This window comes from Telopea speciosissima, chromosome 8, assembly GCF_018873765.1.
Source record: "Telopea speciosissima isolate NSW1024214 ecotype Mountain lineage chromosome 8, Tspe_v1, whole genome shotgun sequence".
Taxonomy (NCBI): domain Eukaryota; kingdom Viridiplantae; phylum Streptophyta; class Magnoliopsida; order Proteales; family Proteaceae; genus Telopea; species Telopea speciosissima.
In genome coordinates, this window is record NC_057923.1 from 54903862 (window position 1) to 54910018 (window position 6157).

Here is a 6157-nt window from a genome sequence, read left to right on the forward strand (position 1 = left end):
TGGACAGTCCAACTTCAACTTGAGATATTTAGGGCTCCCGAACTCCAAATTGGACGAAATTTGGGTCTATTTTGGGTGATTTTTTGCAAGGAACACAATGGTGAGGCCTATATAAGCACCCCATGCTCCATGTTTTCTGAAGGATAGAATGGGTATTTTATTTTTTCTTGAAGGAATCCTAGTCATCACCCTTACTCTCTCTTTCCTCCAACTTCTCAAGGGTACTTCTGGAATTCTACTTGGGATAGATTTATTTTGAAAGATATTCTCTCACCTATGGATAGTTGAAAAGTCAAAGATGCTTTGATTTTATTGCTTGGAGAAGATATCTATAAAGAAAAGGAAGCACTTGTTAGAATTGGAAGTTTACTTTTCTAGAAATAGAAGGTCTATGTAAACAATCTTCTCTTCTTCTTCCTTCTATTTTTTTTTCTTTTTTTCTTAGGATTCAAGGCATTGTAAAAGAGGAAGGAGAAGAGAATATTCTCTTTTCTTAGGGAATATTTCTCCTACACTTCCCTCTTCTCTCTTCTCCTCTCTTCCCCCTATAAATACCCCTTGCCCTTTGGGTTGTAAGAAGTTAGTTTTTTAGTTCAGTTTTTAATTAGTTTCTAGTTCAATTTTAATTTAGTTTTTAGTGTAATTTTTAGTTCATTCACTTAGTAAAATTTCTTTTCTTCTTCTCCTTCTAAGTTGTGATTTTTGGCTTTTCTAAGTTCTAGTTTGTTTTTTATTTTCATTTAATGGTTGTAATAGGTTTAGTTTATGCTTTAATTTCAATTTAAGTCTTCAATTGGGTTGTAATTTCTTAATTCTAGTTTAGGTTTTAAGCCTTCTAGTCTAAGTTCTCAAGTTGATGACAAGACTTGAAGATTTAGAAGAGGAGGCCAAGGTAAGTTTATGAAGTATTCAAGCTTTTTAGTTACATTCATGCAAGCACATCCAGGTTTTACTATCTAAACTCTCAATCTCATTCTCCCTCTCCTCTATCTTCTTCTTCTTCTCCCTCTATTTCTTTTATTTTTTTTATATGGTTGTGGTATGTGGATGCACTTTTATTCCCTTATTTCTTTTTATGTGATTATGAAGTGTGGCTGCGTTTTTGTTATTCCTTCCAATTTACGTTAGTTTGATAGGTTAGATGCTCATGTGTTAGGACGCCAACTTAATCCCTTAATTTTATTGGATGCTTATGAGTTAGGATGCATTAATTTTCATTAGTTTAATTAGTTTAATTTAACACTTTAATTTGGTTCACTTTGCATTACTTTTAAGTTAGTTAAATAGAGTGGCGTATATCTCCTCGTGTTCGACCCATAGCTACGATTGACCCGTACGCTTGCGGTATAATTTTTAAACTCAAACAGATACCAAGTTAGAAATTAGGTATGTATTGATTCAACCAAAGGAACAAGGAATAGCAGCTAGGAAGAGAGAAAGAAGAGAAAGAGTTGAGAGAGAAATCGTGAGGAGAGTGAAAACTATTCCTCTCCCCTATATTGTTTTATTAAACACTTCATGGAAATTACATATGCCTCCCTAGGGAAGTAAAAGGTAAAAAAAGTAAAAAAGATAAACTTACAACTTAACATAACATTCCAGTAAACAAGAGACTAAAGTACCCCTATCTCTAACACCTGTGCCATCCAGGTAATACAGCCCATCGAGCTCAAGCCCTCCACCAATCATCTTCCTTGTTTGAAGGTCCTGAAAAACACAATAAGAAGGATAGAAGATTACAAAACAGTTAGTGACTTGGTTAGTTGATTAACAAATAAGAGACTAAGAGGTAATTTAGAAACATGAAGAACAGGAGAAAAGGTCAGGGAGGTTGTTGGAGAAACAGTTCCATGACCAGCTAACCTGAGTAGAGGACCCATCAGCAAGGATAACATTTGAAGAATTGGAAGAAGTGTGATCATTAGTGATGGAAGAAAATAAATTGGACTTACCAGTCATGTGACATAAAGCATCTGAATCGATAAGCTATGAAGTATAGGAAGGATAAAAAGCAAAGTTACCTTTATATGCTAAGGTGGCAGTAGAAGAGGAGGCAGAGCCAACTTTAAGTTGTTGTAGGCGTTTGACGAGCTGGTTGTAGTCATCACAAGATATAGAGGATGAAGTATTCGAACTTTGTTTCACATCACCAATAGGTTTCTCAGGAATAGTGTCAGTCATGGCAGCATTGGCTAGTTCATTTGCCCACTCAAGTTTTCCATGCTTGGCCCAACAAGTAGCCACTGTATGATTAGATTTGCCACAATATGAACACTGGCGGGAAGACTTGTCAATAGGCTGAAACCCTGTACCTCGTCCACCAGTGCCACGGCCACAGCCTCTGGATTGGCCATGACTACGTCCTTGCCCACAATTAGCAACAAAGGCTGAGTTGTCCTTGGAAGAAGTATCAGTTTTGGATGGAGTAGCCAGACGATTAATACGCGAGAAAACTTCATTGACAGAAGGAACCTTCTCTCCTGTGAGCAACTGACTCTTAACAGATTGGTAGTCAGGATGGAGTCCGGCTAGAAAATTTGCAACATGGAACTCAACTGATTGCTGTTTTAATTGATCCAGATTGGTAGTTAGGGGCTGATGTATCTGAAGTTCTTCAACTATGCCCTTGTAACTGGAGAAATATTCATTCAAGGTGTTATCTCCCTGTCGGAAATTAAAAAGTTTCTCATAGAGATCATACATGCTGGAGATATTCCTTTCATGAGAACAACTTTCACGTAGGTCACTCCAGACATCTTTAGCAAGTGAGTGAAACATCACATTCGATGCAACAGCAGGTTCAACACTATTCCATAACCAAATCTTAATAATAGAATTTTCACGCATCCACTCATCATAGGTTGTAATTGTAGTAGGATCATTTGGATCACTGTCAGGAAGATCATCAGTAAGGTATTTGAGTTTACCTTTAGCATGAATGTAAGCTTGCACTGCCTGGGCCCATAAGAGATAATTTGAAACCCCGGAGAGCTTAATTGTAGTAATCTGAACTTGGACATTATCTGTAGGTGGTTTAGGATCAGCCATAATGAAGGCTGTGATTAATCACAAGTAGCAGCAATAGTAGTAATGTATCTAGGGTTGTAAAACCCAATGTCAAGAGTATCGAATCAACAAAACAAAACTGAAGTAATAACTGGATCTGGAACAGAACCAGATTAGGGTTTTTAAATAACCCAAAATCAGCAAGTATCGATGGAATGGTTGCAGCAGGTATCGATTGGATGCTTGGGATTCCAACTCTCAACAGCAGCAGTAGTAATTGGTTCTTAAACAGAACCAATTTAGGGTTTAAAAAAAACCCAAAACCAATGGCAGCAGGGGGTAAATAAGGGTTTAATAACCCAATTCCAATAGAATAAAGAATTAGGGTTTACCAAACCTCAAATATTAGCAGAGAAGATGGACCGAGGGTTGTAGAAGAAGCAGAAATACCAACCGCAAGGTCCTGTAGTAGAAAGTGATCTACTAGAGAAGAAAAACTTGATGTAGAAAGCCTTTAACAGATACCGCAGGTATAAAACAGCCAGAAAAGCTGAGAAAAACCACTGAATATGCAATCTTAAATGAGGATTCACTGATATGAATCGAATGCAGGAATAATCTCTAATCGACCTTGGTAAGAATTAAAACCCTAATTTTCAATTGAAAACTACATCTAGGGTTTAATCTGCAACAGTATGCAGCATAGGGTGCTGCACCCTTTAAGAGAAGCTTGAGAAGACCTTCAAAGCAGGATCTAATTCAACAACCAATCTATCGGTTGAGCTCTGATACCATGTAACAGTATAAGCAAAGAGAAAACCAAGACAGAGAGAGGAGAAGAGAGAAGGTGACTGGAGACCAAAGAGATCGAACTGTCCTGTCCCCTCTCACAACCCTTTGTTTATATGTAAAATCAGATTACAACTTAAGACTCCTAATCTAACTAGGAATCACTCTTAATCCTACTAGGAATTACAAGAAATAGAAAATACCAGCAATCAAAATAGAACTACAAGGTATCTTTCAAATCTCTTGTGATTGAATCCTCAATGTCACACTTGCCAACAATTACACAAGATCCCCATAATAATGTTAGAAGGATTTCAATTTCCCTTTTGCATTGATGTATACATTCACAACCTATGGCCACAGAAGATAGTTGAATGTGATAAGAAACTTAAAGGGACCTCCAATGAGCTTGCCGGAAGTTTAACCCGGCCTTATGAGCTCCCCCATCCACCGATCACCTCCTTCCCCTCCATCTCCACAGCCACCCCCACCATCACCTCCACCACCACCACCAAGACCAACCCCGATACCAACCCCTCCTTCACCACCAACTCCACCATTACCTCCACCACCACCACCACCCCCGACACCATCCCCACCCCCACCATCACTCCCTCCATTGCTCCCACCGGTCCAAAATCATGGTCCTCCCTTTTCTCTCAACAACCTCTCTCCTCTTCCTCTGACATTTCCCTCCATTATGTCAAACCTTCAAGCAAAAATGGCTCTTCCTTCACCCTCTGCCCCAACAACCTGTTATCTCCCGAAATCACCAAATGGCAAGCCTGCTTGGTTGGCCACTTCCTTGGCTCTAGACCCGCTTTCAACGTCGTCAAAGCTTCCCTTACCAAGCAATGGAAAGCTCTTGGGGCTTTGGACCTCTTCCTTCTGGACAATGGAGTTTTCATCTTCAAGTTCTTCTCTGAGGAAGTTAAAGCTGACGCTCTTGCTTTAAGAGCCGGAGGAGTTTGGTGACCAGATAACACAATCACCTCCCAGAGAGTCTTCTGGCAATAGAAGGCAAAACACTCCAAATATTATTGAGGGCAGGGTTAAGGGATTTAAGGCCTATATGGGATTAGTGTTAGTTTCTATTTTAGTAGGTTGTATTCTTTATCATAGTAGTGTTTCTAAAAGGCTGAACATGTTTCCTACATTCAAGTCCCTAGTTTTCTATTTTGTTGAAGTTATAGAATAGCTTCTATTTTGAAGAACACTTAAGTTGTTAGGGAATATCCCTACCATACATAGGGGTTTCTTATTTTGTTGATTGCTATGAAGTTATAAATAAAGACAAAGGGATAGACTCCAACCCCAACTATTTGAGAGAAAGATTAATCATGAGCTTGTGTGAGTTATGTGAGAGACAAAGGATGGTTTTGAGGAATTCAAAACTTCTCTATTGTGGGATGCAGTAGGGAAACCTTGGTGGGATGCCGAGGTTGGAGTGGCGGGATTCCTTCTCCACAGTTAGGTGAAAGGCCTAACATATCCTCCCTTCTATTTTCTTCTAGTTTCTATTCCTATACTCTCTCATCTTACTTTGTTCCTTAGTTTCTACTTCATTCCTTTACTTTCTATTTTGCTTACACTTGGTATTTCTTCACTTTAGTTGCTGTTTTCTGCTGTTTCTAACCTTGAGTTTCTAATTTAGTTACTTTCTATTTCCATAACCTCTTGATTTCTCTCAATCTAACCAGTGGATTCACTTCTAATTTTCGCAACCCATTCTATACATGTAAAAGGCCTTGTGACTAGAGTTGCAACCAGATCTGATCACCCTAAACATGGTTGCTGGTTTGTTGCTAATTAGGGTTATTATTGGGCTTGTTGTTCTGGATCACTGCTGGTTATACTAATCCCAGCCTTTAGGTAATTACATACCCCATTAAAGTTTCTAAAGTCCAGCCATCAATCTCGCCTTTTGTTCTTCCATTTTCCTTTGTTTTTATTATTTTGCAGTTCTCACTTGGGGGAGGGGGGCTAAGACATTATCAGGCCTGCCTCCCCTTTCAAATCCAGAACTAACTTCTTGCTTTCCCATAGCCTAGCCTTTCTACTCAAACTTCCACTACTAAACTTTCCATACATCAGCTAGCCACCACCTTCCATCTTAGAGGCTTAAACCATAGGTTTTCTCCCCTAAAACAGTCATCTACCCTTTTAAACACAGATTCAGTCCCTTCCATTTTAAAGGCTTAAACCCCAGTTTTGAAGTGGTAAGCGAGTACGGATTGTGTGACTTCAATTCTCAATCTTCATGACAGTTCCAGAATGTATGTCTTTAAGCCCATGGTTAGTTTACCAAAGATATTGTAACATTGTAAGTAGAACTACAATACTAGCTGAACTATAATAGGAA